Here is a 23,820-nt window from a genome sequence, read left to right as displayed (position 1 = left end):
AAGTACATATGCTCATAAGATCCTTAAGAAATTTTTCCAAAACTGTGCCAGAATAATGATAGATTTAGATACCAATTAGATAAAATGGTATAATTGTGTTACCTGAAGTGGCTTGACAATTGTATTGTCATGTATAAATATGTGCTGTTACTCAGGGTTTTGTTTTCCTCCCATAGTATTATGTTGAATAAATCATAAAATATTTTTATTTACGTTTCATTTTTATAAATGTGCTTATTTATCGTGTAAGAATTGTATTCACTTCTTTGCCAGAGACATAGAGCTCACAAATAGGCAGAGCGGCAGGCTGAGGCAGCGGGAGAAGCAGGCTTTCCTTCCCTAGGCAGGTAGCTCGACTTGGGCTTGATCCCAGGGCCTGGACCTGAAACGAAAGCAACTGCTTAAGTGACTGAGAAACCCAGGTACCCCAGGTAGAAATTATTTTAAAGAGATCACGTTATATTTGCTGCTTACAAATGCCTATATCCCCTGGGATTTTGCGAAGGAGTTCTGAATTGTCACTTTTCAGGAGAACACACAGCAGTGACCAGTCCTGCAGGGACTTAAAATGGTTGTGGCCCCCAGCATTCCAAGCTCCAGGGGGTGCAAGGATAAGAGGTCAAGCCAGCAGAGAGGTTTGGGGTCCAAACACTCCAGAGTGCAGAGACTGACCTCGGCAGCCAAGACGGGCCTGCCCAGATGTCACCTGCCTCATCCTCTGTGTCCATGTAAGGACACCACGCATGCATGCCATGTATGCAGGCCCCGGAGGCTCCATCCAGTGATCGAGAAGACCCACTGTCCATAAAGGGTGACCCTCCCTGCAGACAGGAAATTGAGGATGGGTGGGAGGCAAGAGGGAGGTCAGTGCACTAAGGGCCTTTGAAATCAGACACTTACGGGAATCCAGTGTTTTCAAAGAGTATCTCTCTGTCCCCTGCAGAAAGGGCACCTTGGGATCCAAATTAATGCAACTCACTGGAAAACAACAGACATATGTTTGTATCCTTAGCTCATGGCTCAGGCAGTCCACCACACAGACAATATTAGTAACTGTCATCCTTGGCACCAAGGCTCTCCTGGAAGGAAAACAAGCCCTTCTTGTGGAGGAGAGCCCCGCAGGAAGTCCCTTTTTTTTTTTTTAACATATTTACTTATTCAACACAGGAGGCATGACTTGGGTGAGGGGCACAGGGAGAAACTCTCCCCCCTGAGCAGGGATCCTGATGCTAGGTTTGATCCCTGGACTCCAAGAGGAGTACCTGAGCTGATGGCCAATACTTAATCCACTGAGCTACCCAAGAAGTCCTAGTTAGACTTTGTGAAACAATGTCTTATAAATAGGAGTTTTACAGAGTAGCAGATGTAAAATGAACATTTAAGTTTCTTATGTGCCCTCAGGAATATTTTTTTAAATAAAAGAAAAATAGTTATTTAACATACAGTGCAGCTTTGCTTTCTGCAGTAGAATTCAGGGACTCAGCTAATTCAGTTTGAATCAGCTTGGGAGCCGAGCAGAACACTGGTATCAGTGGGGATCTACTGGCCTTCAGGAAGGTCGTGGGTGACAGTGCTGACCTTACAAACAGGTGGGGGAACATGGCCAATGCTACACATTCCTGGTTCTTCACTAGGGCTCCATTTGGAAGAAACTATTACATTTTTTATGTCAGGGCCGCAAACACAGAGGTGACTGAGGGCTGAGTCTTGTCTAATGGCACTCGGTCTCCCCTAAAGAAACACTGGCAAGGGGGAGGAGTCAAGATGGCGGAGAAGTAGCAGGCTGAGACTACTTCAGCTAGCCAAAGATCAGCTAGATAGCTTATCTAAAGATTGCAAACACCTGAAAATCCATCGGCAGATCGAAGAGAAGAAGAACAGCAATTCTGGAAACAGAAAAACAACCACTTTCTGAAAGGTAAGACTGGCGGAGAAGTGAATCCAAAGCGACAGGAAGATAGACCCAGGGAGGAGGGGCCGGCTCCCGGCAAGCGGTGGAGCAATGGCGCACAAAATCAGGACTTCTAAAAGTCTGCTCCACTGAGGGACATCGCTCCAGAGGCTAAACGGGGGCGAAGCCCACGCGAGGTCAGCGTGTCCTCAGGTCACGCAGGGTCACAAAATGATCGGGGGTGTCTGAGTGTCGCAGAGCTTGCGGGTATTGGAACGGGAAAGCCGGCTACAGAGACAGAGCCGACAGTAAGCTCACAGCTCGGTGTTACCTTGAACCGGTCGCAGGCTCGGTGAGCTCGGAGCGCAGCCGGAGGTCAGGCAGACAGGAGTAACTGGGCGCGGTTCTCTGAGGGCGCACTGAGGAGTGAGGCCCTGGGCTCTCGGCTCCTCTGGGCCGGAGACCAAGAGGCCGCAATTTGTATTCCCCGTCCACCAGGAACTCTACGGAAAACGCTCAGGGAACAAAAGCTCCTGAAAGCAAACCCGAGCGGATTACTCACCCCAGCCCCTGATAAGGGCGGTGCAATTCTGCCTGGGGCAAAGACACTTGAGAATCACTACAGCAGTCCCCTCCCCAGAAGATCAACAAGAAATCCAGGGGAGACCAAGTTCACCTACCAAGGAGTGCAGTTTCAATACCAAGGAGAGCAGCAGAATTCCAGAGGAGGAAAAAGCAAAGCACGGAACTCATGGCTTTTTCCCTGTGATTGTTTTTAGTCTTGCAGTTAATTTAATTTTTTCTTTTTCATTTTTTGTTTTTTTGTCTCGCCTTGTGGTTAAATTTTTTTTAACTTTTACCTTTTTCTTTTTTAACGTTTTTTAACTAGTTTATCTAATATATATATATATATTTTTTCTTTTTTATATTTTTCTTATTTGTTTTCTTTTTTTAAAAATTCTTTTCTTTTCTTTTTTTTTCCTTTTTCCTTTTTTTTTTTCTTTCTTCCTTTTTGAACCTCTTTTTATCCCCTTTCTCCCCCCTCACGATTTGGGATCTCTTCTAATTTGGTTAAAGCATATTTTCCTGGGGTTGTTGCCACCCTTTTAGTATTTTACTTGCTCCTTCATATACTCTTATCTGGACAAAATGACAAGACGGAAAAATTCAACACAAAAAAAAGAACAAGAGGCAGTACCGAAGGCTAGGGACCTAATCAATACAGACATTGGTTATATGTCAGATCTAGAGTTCAGAATGACAATTCTCAAGGTTCTAGCCGGGCTCGAAAAAGGCATGGAAGATATTAGAGAAACCATCTCGAGAGATATAAAAGCCCTTTCTGGAGAAATAAAAGAACTAAAATCTAACCAAGTTGAAATAAAAAAAGCTATTAATGAGGTGCAATCAAAAATGGAGGCTCTCACAGCTAGGATAAATGAGGCAGAAGAAAGAATTAGTGATATAGAAGACCAAATGACAGAGAATAAAGAAGCTGAGCAAAAGAGGGACAAACAGCTACTAGACCATGAGGGGAGAATTCGAGAGATAAGTGACACCATAAGACAAAACAACATTAGAATAATTGGGATTCCAGAAGAAGAAGAAAGAGAGAGGGGAGCAGAAGGTATACTGGAGAGAATTATTGGGGAGAATTTCCCCAATATGGCAAAGGGAACGAGCATCAAAATTCAGGAGGTTCAGAGAACACACCTCAAAATCAACTAGAATAGGCCCACACCCCGTCACCTAATAATAAAATTTACAAGTCTCAGTGACAAAGAGAAAATCCTGAAAGCAGCCCGGGAAAAGAAGTCTGTAACATACAATGGTAAAAATATTAGATTGGCAGCTGACTTATCCACAGAGACCTGACAGGCCAGAAAGAGCTGGCATGATATTTTCAGAGCACTAAACGAGAAAAACATGCAACCAAAAATACTATATCCAGCTAGGCTATCATTGAAAATAGAAGGAGAGATTAAAAGCTTCCAGGACAAACAAAAACTGAAAGAATTTGCAAACACCAAACCAGCTCTACAGGAAATATTGAAAGGGGTCCTCTAAGCAAAGAGAGAGCCTACAAGTGGTAGATCAGAAAGGAACAGAGACCATATACAGTAACAGTCACTTTACAGGCAATACAATGGCACTAAATTTATATCTCTCAATAGTTACCCTGAATGTTAATGGGCTAAATGCCCCTGTCAAAAGACACAGGGTATCAGAATGGATAAAAAAACAAAACCCATCTATATGTTGCCTCCAAGAAACTCATTTTAAGCCCGAAGAAACCTCCAGATTTAAATTGAGGGGGTGGAAAAGAATTTACCATGCTAATGGACATCAGAAGAAAGCAGGAGTGGCAATCCTTATTTCAGATTAGATTTTAAGCAAAAGACTATAATAAGAGACGAGGAAGGAAACTATATCATACTCAAAGGGTCTGTCCAACAAGAAGATCTAACAATTTTAAATATCTATGCCTACAATGTGGGAGCAGCCAACTATATAAACCAATTAATAACAAAATCAAAGAAACACATCAACAATAATAAAATAATAGTAGGGGACTTTAACACTCTCCTCACTGAAATGGACAGATCATCCAAGCAAAAGATCAGCAAGAGAATAAAGGCCTAAATGACACTGGACTAGATGGACATCACAGACATATTCAGAACATTTCATCCCAAAGCAACAGAATACACATTCTTCTCTAGTGCACATGGAACATTCTCCAGAATAGATCACATCCTCGGTCCTAAATCAGGACTCAACCGGTATCAAAAGATTGGGATCATTCCCTACATATTTTCAGACTACAATTCTCTGAAGCTAGAATTCAACCACAAGAGGAAGTTTGGAAAGAACCCAAATGCATGGAGACTAAACAGCATCCTTCTAAAGAATGAATGGGTCAACTGGGAAATTAAAGAAGAATTGAAAAAAATCATGGAAACAAATGATAATGAAAATACAACGGTTCAAAATCTGTGGGACACAACAAAGGCAGTCCTGAGAGGAAAATATATAGCGATACAAGCCTTTCTCAAGAAACAAGAAAGGACTCAGGTACACAACCTAACCCTACACCTAAAGGAGCTGGAGAAAGAACAAGAAAGAAACCCTAAGCCCAGCAAGAGAAGAGAAATCATAAAGGTCAGAGCAGAAATCAATGAAATAGAAACCAAAAAAAAACAATAGAACAAATCAATGAAACTAGGAGCTGGTTCTTTGAAAGAATTAATAAAATCGATAAACCCCTGGCCCGACTTATCAAAAAGAAAAGAGAAAGGATCCAAATAAATAAAATCACGAATGAAAGAGGAGAGATCACAACTAACACCAAAGAAATACAAACTATTATAAGAACATACTATGAGCAACTCTACGCCAATAAATTTGACAATCTGGAAGAAATGGATGCATTCCTAGAAACATATAAACTACCACAACTGAACCAGGAAGAAATAGAAAGCCTCAACAGACCTATAACCAGTAAGGAGATTGAAACAGTCATTAAAAATCTCCAAACAAACAAAAGCCCAGGGCCAGACGGCTTCCCGGGGGAATTCTACCAAACATTTAAAGAAGAATTAATTCCTATTCTCCTGAAAATGTTCCAAAAAATAGAAGTGGAAAGAAAACATCCAAAGTCATTTTATGAGGCCAGCATCACCTTGATCCCAAAACCAGACAAGGATCCCATCAAAAAAGAGAGCTATAGACCAATATCCTTGATGAACACAGATGCGAAAATACTCAACAAAATACTAGCCAATAGGATTCAACAGTACATTAAAAGGATTATTCACCACGACCAAGTGGGATTTATTCCAGGGCTGCAAGGTTGGTTCAACATCCGCAAATCAGTCAATGTGATACAACACATCAATAAAAGAAAGAACGAGAACCATATGATACTCTCAATAGATGCTGAAAAAGCATTTGACAAAGTACAGCATCCCTTCCTGATCAAAACTCTTCAAAGTGTAGGGATAGAGGGCACATACCTCAATATCATCAAAGCCATCTATGAAAAACCCACCGCAAATATCATTCTCAATGGAGAAAAACTGAAAGATTTTCCGCTAAGGTCAGGAACATGGCAGGGATGTCCATTATCACCACTGCTATTCAACATAGTACTAGAGGTCCTAGCCTCAGCGATCAGACAACAAAAGGAAATTAAAGGCATCCAAATAGGCAAAGAAGAAGTCAAATTATCACTCTTCGCAGATGATATGATACTATATGTGGAAAACCCAAAAGACTCCACTCCAAAACTGTTAGAACTTATACAGGAATTAAGTAAAGTGTCAGGATATAAAATCAATGCACAGAAATCAGTTGCATTTCTCTACACCAACAGCAAGACAGAAGAAAGAGAAATTAAGGAGTCAATCCCATTTAAAATTGCACCCAAAACCATAAGATACCTAGGAATAAACCTAACCAAAGAGGCACAGAATCTATACTCAGAAAACTATAAAGTACTCATGAAAGAAATTGAAGAAGACACAAAGAAATGGAAAAATGTCCCATGCTCCTGGATTGGAAGAATAAATATTGTGAAAATGTCTATGCTACCTAAAGCTATCTACACATTTAATGCAATTCCTATCAAAGTACCATCCATCTTTTTCAAAGAAATGGAACAAATAATTCTAAAATTTATATGGAACCAGAAAAGACCTCGAATAGCCAAAGGGATATTGAAAAAGAAAGCCAACGTTGGTGGCATCACAATTCCGGACTTTAAGCTCTATTACAAAGTTGTCATCATCAAGACAGCATGGTACTGGCACAAAAACAGACACATAGATCAATGGAACAGAATAGAGAGCCCAGAAATAGACCCTCAACTCTACAGTCAACTAATCTTCGACAAAGCAGGAAAGAATGTCCAATGGAAAAAAGACAACCTCTTCAATAAATGGTGCTGGGAAAATTGGACAGCCACACACAGAAAAATGAAATTGGACCATTTCCTTACACCACACACAAAAATAGACTCAAAATGGATGAAGGACCTCAATGTACGAAAGGAATCCATCAAAATCCTTGAGGAGAACACGGGCAGCAACCTCTTTGACCTCTGCCGCAGCAACATCTTCCTAGGAACAACGCAAAAGGCAAGGGAAGCAAGGGAAAAAATGAACTACTGGGATTTCATCAAGATCAAAAGCTTTTGCACAGCAAAGGAAATAGTTAACAAAATCAAAAGACAACTGACAGAATGGGAGAAGATATTTGCAAATGACATATCAGATAAAGGACTAGTGTCCAGAATCTATGAAGAACTTAGAAAACTCAACACCCAAAGAACAAATAATCCAATCAAGAAATGGGCAGAGGACATGAACAGACATTTCTGCAAAGAAGACATCCAGATGGCCAACAAACACATGAAAAAGTGCTCCATATCACTGGGCATCAGGGAAATACAAATCAAAACCACAATAAGATATCACATCACACCAGTCAGAATGGCTAAAATAAACAAGTCAGGAAATGACAGATGCTGGCGAGGATGCGGAGAAAGGGGAACCCTCCTCCACTGTTGGTGGGAATGCAAGCTGGTGCAGCCACTCTGGAAAACAGCATGGAGGTTCCTCAAAATGTTGAAAATAGAACTTCCCTATGACCCAGCAATTGCACTATTGGGTATTTACTCTAAAGATACAAACGTAGTGATCCAAAGGGGCACGTGCACCCGAATGTTTATAGCAGCAATGTCCACAATAGCCAAACTATGGAAAGAACCTAGATGTCCATCAACAGATGAATGGATCAAGAAGATGTGGTATATATACACAATGGAATACTATGCAGCCATCAAAAGAAATGAAATCTTGCCATTTGCGACAACATGGATGGAACTAGAGTGTATCATGCTTAGCGAAATAAGTCAAGCAGAGAAAGACAACTATCATATGATCTCCCTGATATGAGGAAGTGGTGATGCAACATGGGGGCTTAAGTGGGTAGGAGATGAATCAATGAAACAAGATGGGATTGGGAGGGAGACAAACCATAAGTGACTCTTGATCTCACAAAACAAACTGAGGGTTGCTGTGGGGAGGGGGTTTGGGAGAAGGGGGTGGGATTATGGACATTTGGGAGGGTATGTGCTTTGGTGAGTGCTGTGAAGTGTGTAAACCTGGTGATTCACAGACCTGTACCCCTGGGGATAAAAATATATGTTTATAAAAATAAAAATTATAATAAAATTTCAGCTATGAAAAAAAGATAAAGAGATCAACATCCCATAAAAAAAAAAAAAAGAAACACTGGCAAAGGGAATTTGAGATTGTGAGGGCAGCTCTTGGTTCAGGGGTTCAGAGTGTTTTCTCAGGGGCACTGAGTGGTTGTCAGGGGCTTGGGATCTCCATCCACAGTTAAACAACAGCATTCCTGTCCCAGATCCATCCCTCATCAGGGTGGCAACTCTTGACAGTCCCTTTACCACACTACATTTCAGTGCCTTCCACTGTGAAATGGGGCTTCCAGCCTGTTTCCACTCCCATTGGTGCTGCTGTGGGGAGGATAGGAGAAAGGGACATGGATTCTCTGTTGGCTATAAAGCATCATTCTCATGTGAAGGATAAAGAGGGGGCTTCCATCCTCCCATGCACTGGAGATATCCCAAATCCTATGTCTGGATTCACCCACAGCCAGCCGTGTAGCTGATTCCCTAGGCAGTATGTTCCTCAACACCTGCAGAGCAACTGGGAAGCATCCCGTTCTTTCCTATGTACCAGGGGCTCCTTGTGGTAAATCACTTGGGACACCCTGATGGCACACTAATGTCTAGGCCGGAGGACAGAGAAACCGGGCACAGAGGGCTTTCAGGGATGCTCTTGGGTAGGTCTGGCTGCTCAATGGGATGTAAACCCAGGCCATCAGGCATGCTGACTGCGCTCTGCTGCATTTCTGTAATGTCTATGCTAAATACAAGCAGATGCCCACAGAACCTGTGGTGTGGGAGGGGGCGGAATTCAGAGCACAGCACATGGTGACATCTTCCTAAGTCCCACCTGGAGGGAGCAATGCCTGCTGTGCAGCTGGTGAGTAGGGGGAGGAGATTGTTGGACTAGAAGTAAAGAATGTCGAATCCTGGGCACCTGGGTGGCTCAGTGGGTTAAAGCCTCTGCCTTCGGCTTGTGTCATGTTCTCAGGGTCCTGGGGTCGAGACCTGCATCGGGCTCTCTGCTCAGCAGGGATCCTGCTTCCTCCTCTCTCTGCCTACTTGTGATCTCTGTCTGTCAAATAAATAAATAAAAATATAAAAAAAATGTCGAATCCCCCTATGGTCTTCTGTCAACAAGATGCCAACACTACTCTCTATTTCTATGTGTCATCCAGCAATCTCTGTGGATCATCCCCCTGAGAATGCAGAGGCATCCACTACCATGCCAGCCCCTCCACAAGTACCCAAGAGGAATATACGGTTCTTCCTCCAGGATCAGGTCTACCCCATCAGGGACACCCAAGAATGTACCTTGGATATTGACTCATTACGTTGATTGGAGACACATTTTTCTACTCAGTAATACAGACATAACCCAAGCTTTCAAAATGCTGAGACACAATTTCCTATGATTTCACTGGTAGCAGTTTCCCTCTATGCTGTCCATCACCATTAAATCCAGAAGTCAAGATGGAATTCTGACTCAAACTGGATCCAAGGGACACCGGAAAAAAGTGCCTACACAGGTCCATATAGCTCTCTCCAGGAAACATGGTTCTTAGATGTGTATGAAGGAAGAGACTATTTTTTCCACCAGTAACACTGAACATAACAATGGAACAGAATACAAAGAAGGTTTTACGATCCCCCCCATCCACTTCCATCCATTAGCCACATCTTACATGAGTGTGCTAGGTACCTTCAAAGGAACAAAACGACCTCATATTTGGGGAACTAAAGTACCCAGTACATTCCATGTGTTTACCATTCTACAAATTGGGCAAATGCATTCTGTGATATCTTCTCATTCTGGAAACAGAAATATGTGCACGAATGTCTAAGACAGCTGGGTTCCCAATAGCCATAGACAGGCACAGCCCCCAAATCCATCATGGGAGAAAGGACACATCAAATGGCATACATTTGCACCATGGAGTGCTATTCAGGCATAAGAAGAAACAAAAGTTTCCAATATTTTAGGAAATAGAGGGGTCTTGGAAACCTAACACACATTTTGAGAGAATGCACACAAGGAAAGAGGTACATTACATGATCCCAGGCTTTGAGGACACTAGGGTAGGGACATTCGTAGACCCAGAAAATGGAAAGTACAGTGCAGGGAGGAAACGGGGAGGGTCGGTCATGTTGTCATGGGTACAGAGGTTCCATGAGATAGGATGGCAAAGTTTTCCACATAGATGGCAGTTATGTCTACAAAGCATCAGGCATGTGAGCAGTGTCACTGAACATACATGTGCTAACAAATACAACCATCAATATTACTTAGATTCCATCACCAAAAAACCCACTACTCCAAGGCAATAGAGAACCAATAGGATCACAGCAGAAATGCAGGAGAGGCAGCTGAACTGGCCCCATGACCAGGTGAAGAAGTGGCAAGCTGGCTTGGCTTCACAGTGGGCAGGAGGGTTCAGGGGACCACACCCTGAAACCCAGTGTGCCTTGAGTGTTTCCCAGATTGACCCTGATGCTCAGGTCAAAACCCACTGATCACTCCCCCCCCCCATTTGAAAGCCAAGGACCCGTTTCCCTTTTCCACCTTCTCCCCCACTCTGTGTTTCTATGTACACCAAGGATGTTGGCCCAGCAGCAAGTCAGGCCTTGCTTGGTCACTCTCACATCCATTCACTCTGGCCTCCCATACACATCAAGCAGAGTTAACTGCTAAGTCATTCCTGAGTAGTGAAGCCAATGTCCTGACAGCTCTTCTGTGTTATCATAGATCCTGTAGATGGTCAGTCCAATTACCTTCTTAGGGACTGGACAGAGGAAGGTGCCCCAACTCTCTCTGAGGTAAGCTCGCCTCTCTTTCTCAGAAACTGAAATGTTCCTTACTTGATTTCTTCTATCAGTGGAGGATGAAACTCTGGCACTTTACCTCCCATGGGAAGGGGGCAGCAGTCTCCCCTCATGGAGAAATGCTGGGTCCAACCTCTTATGGACAGTGGACCAAAAAAGGGTGATGACACAGGACAGCCACAGTTACAATCTCGATGGGATCAAACAACTTCTTCTGCAGAAAAGGTTTCTACTTGAAAAAAGAATGTTTTATCTGTTAATCAGAATGGACTTCAGAGATCTGCCAAGAAAAGCTCCAAAATCATTCCAAGTGCCCTCTTTAACTCGGGTTGGGGGACATAGACTCAACCAAGGGACCTCATTCAATTAACTGCCTGAAGTCCTCCCCAAACCAAAGAGCTGGCCCAACAGTGTACAGGATGCTGGGATCCTCACTGTGTTTTCTTTTTCCTAATCACAGGTAGACTTTGGGAGGAATGACAGCTGTACATACTTAAGAGCATCAGGATCTGGGAGGAAATCTAGAATACAAAGAAGCCTGCCCCTGAATCTGGGTTCCAACAAGGAATGGGGGTTGGGAGATACTGACTGAGACTGTCCAGTGAGGCATGGTCACCACGTTGTACAGGGCCTGGAAGAACTAGTACCTGTGGAAGGGTGATTTGTGTGCATGTTGGATGAAGGTCTTGTGTGTGTGGCTGTATGGTTGTGGGTCTGTGTCTATGTGTTATGCTTGTGAACACAAATGTGTGCCTTTCTCAGGAGATCTTTCTCATACTTTCATCACATTCAAAGTGTCACCCTGCCAAAACAGTCTCATCACCCTGCCACACTTTACATACTCCTTCCCTTGCTCACTATAGATGTACCTGGAGGATGTTTCTGTTTGCTTTTCTGAGATGGCCATGGCTCAGAGATGAATGATCCAAACCCTTGACCTCCTACTTGGAAAGCCAAGATTTGAGCTCAGGTTTCAATATGAAAGTTGCTCTGGGCTACACACCTGTGTTAGACCCTCAGCCAGGGGGTCATGATGTACCATAGGTGCTAGTTAGCAAAGGGGCACCAGCATCTGTGTATACAGCCAAAACCCTATATTCTATGAAGTTCCCGGTAAAGAACCATCATGACACATTGGCTTCCAAGGTCACAGATGCTGGGGAAGGATAGAAGCCCATGTTAAAGATTACAGCCTGGTCCCTGGACTCAAGGGCACAGAGAAAAGCCACATCCTTGTGCTCAAGCCCATAATGCTGGAAAGTGTGTGTACCCATGGAGGACAGAATAGGGCAGCATTAGGCATAGCCAGTCTCAATGTGTACACACGACCAACGGCAGAAAAGCATAACACAGAGAATTTAGTGTACTTGATAAGATTTCTGTAAGCCTCAGGAAGGATGAAATTCTCAAAGCACACACTCATGCACCACTGGCAAATAGGAAATCAAGGTCAAACTTGCTTGGAAAGGTTTGGACCCAACATTCCCGGGGCAAATCTCCTGAAAAGCCAGCCTACAGAGTGTCATCACACATTCCAGGAGTCCTTTGTGTAAGGAACTTCCCACTGGTCAGAACATCTGAGAGGGTTTGGACAGCCACTGTCTTCATCGCAAACACACACACATGGAACAGCTCAAGAATAGTGGAAGGAATACATCAAAGTTTATGTAGGCTACAATGTTAGTTTTCTCCAGCCTTGTACATGGGATTTTCTGAAGACAAATGATGAGTGAAGCAAACCACTAGGCTTCTTTTCTGAGGGTTGAATTCAGCCCGACAAGCAATGCCACTTTTTATGCTGTGCAAATTCTTAGAGACATGATGCATGCAGTCATAGTATATGGGGATTTTGGTCCCAGAACTCCAAAGAAGCAGCATGTGACACCTTAGTGGCATGTCAGTCAGGAGAGGTTATGGGACTTGGTCCTCACACAGAAACCAGGTTTAGGTTCACATGTATTGGACTATTTGACTTTGATCAGTCTTGTTTTAGCTAGAAAGACAAAAACCTTATTTCCTTCCTGCTCCTCTCGCATCCCTTCCTCTCTGCACCGAGGAGAAGGTCCAGCAGCAGTGCGGTCTGTACCTCCTATGCACGCACACACACACAAACACTTGCCTCCTGTCTTCATCCATCCAAACTCCCAGCCTACTTCCAGAGCAGCCACACCAGTGTCCTCACAGTGCCTCTGTATCCTCCTAGATTCCCCTGAGGACCTGATGGAAGAGCTACCCATTTTGAGGTCAGAGGAATTAACACAACTCTCACTCAGGTAAACACATTTTTCTTTAAGATTTTATTTATTTGCAAGAGAAAAATAAGGAGTCAGAGAGAGAGAGAGACAGACAGAGCATGGTAGTGCAAGCAGGGGGAGTAGCAGAGGGAGAGGAAGAAGCAGGCTCCTTTTCTGAGCAGGGTGCTCAATGTGCGGCTCCATCCCAGGACCCTAGGATCAGGTCCTGATCTGAAGGAAGAAGCTTCAATGTCTGTGCCGCTCTGTCCCCTCAGTAAAGTCATTTTGTACTTCTGAGGGACAAGCAGTGTTTGATTTCTCTTTCCATGAGTATCTGAGCATGTACATACCAGAGGGGAGAGACAATTTCCTTGGTGCTGAGAGCCTGCAGTGAGTTTATATCAGTAAGGGACACCATATTTAGAGAGGCACTGAGAAAACACCACCACCATTCCTTAAGCAATGGATGGTCATGAGCATTTTCCACCAGGTCATTCAGTCTAGGAAAATAGCTTTGATTTGAGTTGCTGAAGAAAATAGTCTTGGGATATTTGACATTCCAAGTTGGAGCCTTTTCTCGAGGTCATTTTCTCCTTCTCTGGATCATAAATTCAATGACTGCATCCCATATGGCTTGCTTCTGACACCAAGAGCACATTGATAAGTGCACATGGTGTGCACAGGATGCTGGGATCCTCACTGGGTTTCCCTTTCTCCAACTGCAGGAGGCAGCAACTGTAAAGGGGCCATGTGCATATTCTCCCATCAGTCACTTTGGGGATACATCTAGCTGAAGAACAAGGTAGGGCTTTGTCTATTCATTTGGTCTGGAGGGCTTCCTCCATTCTGAGTTCCTGCTCAGAGCGAAGGCTGGGGCAGACTGAACAAATGGAGTGTCCTGTACAAAACCAGGACCCTGTGCTACAGTCCCTGAAAACCAGTAGGTCATTCAGGTGGTGTGCTTGGTGCGTCTGAGGGTGGGGGCTTGTTTTTGTGGGGGTCTATGCGATGCAACTGGGCCTGTGGGTTTGATGAGTGCACGTGTTTCATCAGAAGACATCTCCCACTTAATGGAGTTCAGGATATGGGTCAAAGTTTCAAAGCCAAACCTCCTTCATCCCCACTGCACACACCCACCTAGGACACTACATTCCTCGCTGACCACAGATATACCTGGAGGGTTGCTTAGGATTCCCTTTCCTCAAACAGGGATGGGGAGAAAGGAAGCAGCACACATCTTTCCTAGCTGGGGACATTTCTCAGACAGGGTCAAAACACAAAAGAATCAGAACCTACTTCAGTCTACCAAAACATCATCACCAGACCTACAAAAATGCTCACATCTTGAATGCACAGAGGGAAGGCTCACTGGCAAATGGCAACTGTGAGGAACGCCTCATCATTAGCTTGGCACCCGATCAAATTTCCTGACATTCTGCTACATGGCCAGGTTAGCGAGTACCCTTCTCTTGCCTGGCCTCCGCTATCTCATGAAATTGCTGGTTCCTGATTGAGGACGGGTTGGGGGGACCTCCTGGGAAACTAGGTCCCACTGACTCAAAGGACACACACACATACCACAGGAAAGGAAGACTGGGAAAAATAAGCACTTTGAGGATGGGGACTCTTTTGTAATGTACATATGTCAGGACATAGAAATCCTATGTCTTTGGTTTTCTTCACCATGCATGTCTCAGGAACAAATAGAAACCTCTAGGGTACTTGTGCTTCCATTGAATGCAACCCTGCCACACAGTGTTCTTCTGAAGAAATACAATCTCCTAGAAGAGGTGAGATATAAGGAGGAGCCTCACAGGTTGATCCTGGCAAAGAAACAGTCTTGGCAATGACCATGACACAGTTGCTGGTTGGAGGAACTTGCCTGTCAGTACAACAGAGCATGCACAGTAGTGTTTACCCACTTCTGATTGAAGAGATCACCCTGATTCAATTCCCTGTAGATAAAGTTCAGAGTCAATGTTTCTCTCTCCATCCCGGCTCCTTGCACTGACCATTCTTGATGAAGCATCAGCTTGCTCAGTCCATACCCATGTAACCCAACGTCTCCATCCATTCCCATGTATGCTGGCCCCAAGCTAAACTCCATGAGCTCTTCCTGACGAGCCCCACCAGTGGACTGAACATTCTGTGTATCTCTCCCTAGCTTCGATGGATGGACAGGTATGTGAACATTTCACAGGAATGACAGAGGAAGACACCCCATTTTTTATAAGAGTGGTACATCAGCCTTTCTTTGTGGGAGACACAAAATTCTTCTGGCTTTTTTAATCAAGGTCACATACAAAAATCTCAGCATACACAATTTACAAGGTAGGGAGAAGTCTGAGTAAGAGTCTTTTAACAAATTTTACCTAACCCCAGAGACATTGCAGGGAGGCGAGACAACTACAGGAGGACCATCTACCATCTGTAGGGCAGTGAGTTTTGGTACAGGTAGCAGCTATTTCTCCTTGCCACCTATTTTGTCCAGTGTAACCCAGAACGTGGAACCTGTAGGAAGACTGGGCCCATTTGTGTATGACTCATTTTGCTCTCTTATCTGGATAAGAGTTATGAAGATAAGAGTTATGAAGAGTTATAAAGGATAAGAGTTATCTTAACTCTTACCTCTTATCTCATTTGCTTTCTTTGGTATGTATACTTTGGGGCTCACAGGCCTCTAGCACACTTCTCCATCTTCCCCAGGAAAGAGGGGTCCTCTGCGCTTTGCAAAGTGGTGAAAGAGAACCTCAAAACCTCCCATCCCCCAGGGAACAAAAGAGTCACGCAAACAGGACAACGCATGATTTGATGATCTTACTGTATTCTTTCCTGAAATCACAGGTGTCCCAGCTGGAAGGGGAGGGTGGTAAGTATTCTGTACTCTAGAGTCACTCATTTCTTTGCAACAACCTGGAAAAGGGGAAAGGTGGGGCTTCGTCACAGGCTCCATGATGAAGCCACCCTGATTCCAGGTCCTGCGGGATTGAGAATAAGGGTCATAGTAACAGAAGAGTATTTTCTGGAGAAAGACTCGTGGCCTCATGGCCCTGTCCCCGGAAACTATGCTGCTGCCTTTAGGTGGTGCAGATTTGGGTGCAGGGAGTAGGTGTGCCTTTGAGATGGACTTATTTCACAGCTACTCCATGCCCTGTAACTCCAATAGGAGGCAGAGTTACTATTCACATCCCTTCTCCTCTTCGGGACCTTTCTTCCTCCATCCAGGAAGGGCCAACTGAAGCTTAGTCCATACTGATTCACTCCCCACCTCCACACACTTGTCCACACGTGCACACCAAACAAAGCTCCATGAGCCCCGTGGGTGACAGGACACTCTCTGTGTGTATCTACCTAGATCCCTGGCTAGCCTGTGCAATTGCCTTGATGTGGACAGCACAGAAGGAGAGGCCCCATTTTTCACCAAGGTGGTAAACTAGCCTTTCTTCATATGAGGTACAGCAACCTTTGATTCTCCTATACTCGAAATCAGATCCAAACACCTCAGCACGTACAAGGTCCTTGGTGGGGAGATTATTGAGGGAGAGTCTGTTACCCATGGATACCATATTCCAAAGACCCTGCAGGAAACAGCATGTTCTGTTACAGTCCACAGGGTAGTGAGCTTTTTCATGGGTACTACTTACACTGCCTTGGCACCTGTTTCGTCCAATGGACCCAGGGCATGCAACCTCTAAGTACATTTCATATCACTGCCCATGGTCCTGCCCATCACCAAGAGAAAAAAAAGAGCTCTACACACAGGACAAGGCATGATTTGATGTCCATAATATTTTCTTTTTTGAAATCACAGGTGGCCCTGCTGGAAAGGGAGAATGGTATGTATGCTGTATTCTAGAGTTACTCATTGGTTTGGAGCAACCTGGACAATGGGCAAGGTGGGGCTTCATTGCAGGCTCCATCTTGAGAGCCACCCAGAATCCAGATCCTGCAACAAGGAGACTAAAGGTCATGTTCCAGACCGTGACCCGAGGCCTCATGACCCTGCCCCCGGAAGCTACCGTGCTGGTCTTAGTTGCTGTAGGAGTGGGTGCTGGGTAGGTGTGTTTACATGGGAACCCATGTGCTGTGATTCTCAGGTTTGGTTTTTGTGTCAGTTGGGTGAATAGTATGTTCTCAGACGTGTCTGTTCCCTTCCACATGGCGATTAATGGTGTCCACTTTCTCAGGGAAGTCTCCCATCACCATCATGTCATGAACATCCATGCACATGAAAACTTCAACACCTGCAATTTAAATAGGTGTTCATTTTCTCTTAAGATTTTATCTATTTATTTGATAGAGATCACAAATAGGCAGAGAGGCAGGCAGAGAGAGAGAAAGGGAAGCAGGCCCCCTGGTGAGCAGAGAGCTTGATGCGAGGCTCAATCCCAGGACATTGGGACCATGACCTGAGCCAAAAGTGGAGGCTGAACCCACTGAGCCGCCCACGCGCCCCTTTAATAGGTGTTCTTTCCTTGCAACTATACATCGATTCCCCTAGAAAACAGATCCCATCACTAAATAGGAAGGGGGAAGCTGTGCTCCAAAGACACAAGTGTTTCTTTTCCAATCCCTTTTACTGAGTCAGTGTCCATGGGTCTCTGATGTCATGGTACATCGCGGGCATGAATGGTCACAGTACTTCTCTCTTTCCACTTCACTCACACACACGTCTCTGCATCTGAGGCCCCATGATGCATCTTCCCAACCTCATTGGAAGCACTGAGTGCTGGGACAGTCTCCTTCCTTCTGCAGGCGTCTTCTGGGGCAGCATCATGCAACAGCCCATTCAGGGAAGACCCTGACAAAGGAGCAGTGGCCACGAATAGATGGGGCCAATTCACTCTGTGTTTCTCCATGGAGATCTACCATTTCCCTGCAGATGTCTAAGAATTAAACTGGCCTTCTCCCATGGGAAATCACACACCCACCACTGGCCCTAGCTGGGGCTTTCTGAGGTAGGCCCAAAAGGTGTCCTATCAAAGGAGAAATGAGGTCGTATTCAGGGACTGGGCATCGTTGTGTGGTCCTGGGCACCCTCCATGCAGGAACGAGGGATGCTCTGTGCATTGCAAAGTGGTGAAAGAGAACCTCAAACCTCAACAGGTGTGACAGGACAATCACCACACATTTCACTAGCCATCTGTCCATGCAAGAGGGGCTTATTTTATTCAGAAGGTTTAGGCCAATAGACAAGTCAGGGGAGGTCCGTGCCTGGGAAAGGAAACAGCCAGGTCAGGGTTTCAAGTTTCTTTAGCAGCAAACAAGACTTTCTCTTGGTGAGAAACACATGTTTGAAAAGAATCTGATTTTCTGACATCTCTTTTCCTCACTCGCATATGTGGGATCCACGGGAGTACCTTTTGCTGCTCTCTGAGGACACTCTACAGGCTCTTCCTGGGTTGCTGCACCATTCTGCATTCCACTAGTTTCATACAAAGTCTCAAATTTTCTGCATCCTTCCAACATGGGTTCTGGGCTTGAATTCCTGGTTTGGATCCTCACTATCCTAACAGACAATGCCACAGCTCAGCGACTTTTGGATTGTCATTGCCATAATGATGCCTTATATTGGTTCCAGGAACCCTTCACTGCAGTAACTTCCAGAGGACAGATGGTCCTTTCCACTCCACAGGATCCAGTTAAAACTTCTCCCCTGCATTCAGTGGCCTCTTCATTTCACAAATATGACACAGATAGGGCCCCCAACTGACCAGGAATGACCCAACGTTAGGGACAGCTCTATGCCCCTATTCAGCAGGAAGAACTTACAGAAGATGAGACCATCCTCCTTCAACAACCTTAATGACAGAAGAGTCTAAACTGTTCAGGGGCACACAAGGAGGGAGGAGAAAGCCAGTTGAGCACCAAGCAGAAGCTGGCACACAACAAAGTCCCCACCCCCAACATGTGATATGAGTGACATACCTCAGGTGCTCTAACTGCCCTAAAATAAGGAAAGAAAAAAAAAAAACAGATTATCCACAAATAAAGATCAAAACCCTGCAAGACCAGAGTCTTCCTCAGTTTATAAAAGTCCTCATGATTCTCAAGGAAGAGGCTTTCTTAACAAGAGGCTAGCTACCATAACTACCATAACTCCATTTCCTGAAGCCCTAACATACCCCTCCCTTCCATCACAGTGAGGAAGGCTGAGGCAGAAGGAAATGTCAATAAAACGGAATTTCTAATCAAACCTGCAGTCCCTTGAGAAGGACTTGGGAGAGGAGGAAAGTAATATTCCTCCAGGAAGCTCCCAACTCTCCTTCTATTTAATGCCTTCCTAGTAGGAAAATCTACCTTCATTTGACAAGAGCAAAGTCTCCTGTATCCTGTGTGTCCTCTGTCCTACTGCATCGTTCTTGTAAAATCTCCCTTTTGCCTGACCACCCCCAACCCCATCATAGAGTCGGCCTCCCATCATGACCCCAGCATAGCATAGAAATCTGAATAGTTTTATTTCTAGACTGAAATGCACCCCAGGTCAAACCATCAACTGAGTGTCTGTAAAAGTCACTGTCTTGAACACGACTCAATGATATAGCTTGAAACTCAAACATCTAAAATTTAATCAACAGTTGACATGGATGTGAGGCTACCATGTAGGAAGATCTATCTGAATTCCGGAAAGTAACGTGGCACCTGACTAGAAGTGGCATGCAGAGGTTGATGCAGAGACAATTCCTGAAGTAAGGGGCTGGAATTCGTATGTTGAGTCAGGAAGGGAGGAACGTGAGTGAGCAGTCCTTCCACAGCCCCTCCTGTTTTGGCCATTAGCAGTGGTTCACCCTGCACAGGAAATCGGCCAATGCTGGGGCACAAGAGGTAGATTTCTCATGTACCTCACCTCATTCCATGTGTGCTATGTCCTGGGAAGAGAAACCTTGTATTTATAGACAATGTGGAAGAAACTTCCTCCATGTGTCCCCAGTTCAAATGACATCAGAACTCGTTCATCCTGGATTGCACCACACGCATCTTCCCAGTGTGGGAGAGCCTTTGGTCGGGGCTCTAACCTCGGGAGAAACAAGAGAACTCACCCTTCTGAGGAAAGTAGACATGATACACATGGGGGAAACAATTCCAGGACAGGGCTCACCTCTGCACACAGCAAAACCACAGGAGAGGCACCTTAGGGATGTAACAAAGGTGGGATACCCGTCATTCAGAGAGCTCTGTTCTTATTCTTCCCCATAACCTCACATGGGTTAGAAGCCATGTGGTGGCATTGCTGTACCAGAGCCTGCAGCAACATACATCCCTTCGAGGCCATGGGCACATTGCCATAGACAGAAGCTGGTTGAATCCATCTTCAAGGGAAAGCATTTAGTACAGCCATACCCTTAGCCAGCATCTGAGGATCCACACCAGTGGGAACCCCTACAAATGTGGTCAACGTGGAAGAGTTGTTAGATACAGATCTCACATTTGGAGACACCAGACAACTCAGAGCAGGGAAACCTGTGTCTGTCATTACTGGGGTCCTTCCTGTACCCAGAGTGCCCACCTTTCTCACCACCACAGAAATCATAGAGTACAAACCGTGTGTCTTTGATCACTGAACCAGAGCCTTCTGCCAGATTTGGTCACTTTTCCAACACCAGAGAATTCACACGAGGAGAGCCACTAGCGTTGTACCTTGGTGGAAGAAGCTTCAACTGGGGCTCAGACCTGAGCTCCTGCTACCATCTCAGAGAGCGGGTCATCCCTCATTAAGGAGCGAAGGTGCAGGGACCTCCTGGGACACCCTGCATCATTGCTGCTGCTGAATGCTGATGAAATCTATGTAGGAATCCCATTCCTCATGAAGCCAACATGTTAAGGACGTGGGAGGATTCATACAGAAGAAAATCCTCCCGGAGTGATGAGGAAAGGAATGTTCTCAGGTATCCCTTCTTCCTTAGCCAACAACGACACCCTCACATCGAGGAAACACTGATCCCAATGCAATGGGGGGATATTCTTACCCGGGCACTCACATGAGAAAATCCCTGGGCAAATACCTCCAAAGGAATTTCTTAGGGTGAAAATGATGTACAAACCCAGACACTGACAATTTTTTCACTACAAACACATACAACTGTGTGACGTTCTGAGGGATGCTGAATGCAGTATTTCAGTAATCAATAGCTAGAAATAAAGCAAATCTGCTCCCATCCATCAGTACTTGCATAAAGGCCAGGGTCACTGAAAAGGAGGGGTCTCACAACCATTCACACTATAAAATTGGGGGACTTTTCCTTTACTAGCGCTCACAAATGACACTGGTACTGTCTCTTGGTAGGAAGTTTGAAACATATATACACTGTCTGGGATCCATGAAAACATCAATTGAAAGGGTAACTTAGAATCTTAGGACAAACGGTGATTGACGTATGTTCATGAAAACATTAATCTATTGATGTATGTAGATTGCAAGGATGAATGGCAACAAGACTCAACAAACACATGGTTTGTGATCTACCTCTCATGGGTCCTGAATTCTACTAATATTGTCCTCATAAATTGGAAAGGATTTATAAATTAATTATATGCTTAGAAATATTTCTATTTTCATTACTTATTTGAGAGTGAGAGAGCTAGAGAGGGAGCAAGAACAGTCCGAGTTGGGCAGCAGAGAAGAGGGAGAGAAAGCAGGCTTCACATTGAGAAGGGTGCCCAATGCAAGGCCTGATGCTCCAGGATCCAGGGATCCTGACCTCAGCCAAAGGCAGATGCTTAGCCAACTGTGCCACCCAGGGACTTGCAAATTAATTTCATCTTTTACAATGGTGCTGTTTTTGAAGAATTGTGTATATCAGGACAGGAATTAAACTGTACTGTTCAGATTCAGGCAGTGAGGGCTTCCTACCCCTCTATGAGAATTTTTTAGCCAACTGCTTTTTCTCCACCACCAAGAATAGCTCCTTATCTCTTGGCCTGAGAAGATGTAAGACCACTGCTGATATGGAAACAGTCCCCGATTTAGATGATTTAGAATAGTAGGGGATACGTATGCTCCCTTCCATAAACACAAAGCACATCCAGGAATGCCTGTATGGTTCTTTTATTTAAAGGACAAACTCTTGATTTTCGCTGAGATCCTGATATCAGGGTTATGAGATCGAGCCCCTGGCATGTATCATGCTCTGCACCGCAGGTGGAGCCTGCATAAAGGTCTCTCTCTCCCTCTCTACCTCCCCTTCCAATCTTGGCTACCAGAAGTTCCACAATGTCTATGCCAGACTAAAGGAGGAGCGTGTAGGACAAGAGGTAACCCAGACGTCAATCACCATTGGCAACTAGTGACAAGAGACTAAATAAATTTCCTGCTGCTCCCAGAACCAAAAACCTATTGCAGAAACCCTATTACAACTGCATTTCACATGACCATCTTAGCAATGCTTACTTCTTCTAGAATCTTCATATTAGAAATATTTTCTCATTCATCTACCCTGAATCTTCAGTGATATGGAATTCCTACAGGAGCTGTGCAAACACTATACCTCCTCATGTTTTCTCTACTCTATGTGAGTGACCTTCTTACTGACCCTCTTGATTTTGGCTGAGATGATGATTCCAGTGTTGTGAGATTGAGCCCTGCAAAGTGTGTGGTGCCTGCCCACTGTCTCTGTCTCTCTCTCTCTTGCACCTCCTCCTCTAAAAAAAAAAAAAGACAAACAAACAAACAAACAAAAAACAGCATGTCCACTCAGAGGTCCATTTGTAAAGATGCCCGATATTTTTTACTCTAGTTTACTGGCCCTAAAAAGAATGTTGACATAAAACACTATTTTGGAGAGAATGTCTATTTATAAGATAACCCTGCAATAATTCAGGATTCTGCTAACAGAAGCAAACTGTAGTTCAGATGTTTTGTTTGGAGCAGGGACTTGCAGAACCTTCTCCATATGTGCCACTAAGTAATTTTCCCCCAAGCAACAAATTCTAGATATTCTGGCTAAGGGTACATCTCCAATTTAATTGAAAAGAAGACGGTATCTTTCCCTCTGGAAGAAATACAGAAGCCAGCAAAAGAGGCACCCAAGTTACACCATGGACCTCAACCCAGGCAGAAAGTTCAGAACCAGGACAACTTACTGCTGTGATGCACATCCACCATGGAGACGACAGGGGTCACACTACTGTATGTGTTGCACTTGAATCTGCACTGAAGAGACAGAGGCCAGATGCACTGGATGCTGCCAAGGAGGCCAAGTCACCTGAGCCTTGAAGCACCACCTGTAAAAACACAGAGAGCATTTAGCTGAGGTCACAGGACCCATACTCAGGAAGACACAATATCATACAAAACTGAAAGCATGCTCCTCCCTTCCAGCAGAGAGCTCAAGTTCAAAGAGGCTAATACCACAGGATCCCGAAATTTGTGAAAGACTTAGCATCGCTGCTGGCAGACCTTCAAATAATACATGCATGGTAAGTTGGCTACCAGGAGTTCCATGATATCTATGCCAGTCCCAAGCAGGAGGATGTGGGCCAGAAGATGGCCCGGAGGTCAATCATCATTTGCAACTAGTGACGAGAGTCTAAGTAAAGTTCCTGCTGCTCTGAGAACCCGAACAGAAGATCTGCAGAAACCCTATTTCAACTGAATTTTGCATGAACGTCCTAGGGTTGCTTACTTCTCCTTGAATCTTTTTTCACATTTGACATGCGTTCTCATTAATCTACCCCATAAC

The 23,820-nt window shown here is 44.6% G+C and overlaps 1 long non-coding RNA gene across 1 annotated transcript; it reads right to left on the bottom strand.

The window, feature by feature from the left end:
* Positions 1–209: 209 nt before the first annotated feature.
* On the bottom strand, positions 210–23,358 carry LOC131820697 (uncharacterized). The gene is made up of 3 exons (XR_009349740.1): positions 23,222–23,358; positions 901–978; positions 210–382 (listed from the first exon to the last, which is right to left on the bottom strand). It is a non-coding gene; the product is annotated as an uncharacterized LOC131820697 (long non-coding RNA).
* Positions 23,359–23,820: the final 462 nt, after the last annotated feature.

This window comes from Mustela lutreola, chromosome 18, assembly GCF_030435805.1.
Source record: "Mustela lutreola isolate mMusLut2 chromosome 18, mMusLut2.pri, whole genome shotgun sequence".
Classification (NCBI taxonomy): Eukaryota; Metazoa; Chordata; class Mammalia; order Carnivora; family Mustelidae; genus Mustela; species Mustela lutreola.
Note: the sequence above shows the minus strand (reverse complement) of the source record. Positions and strands in the feature narration are given on the sequence as shown.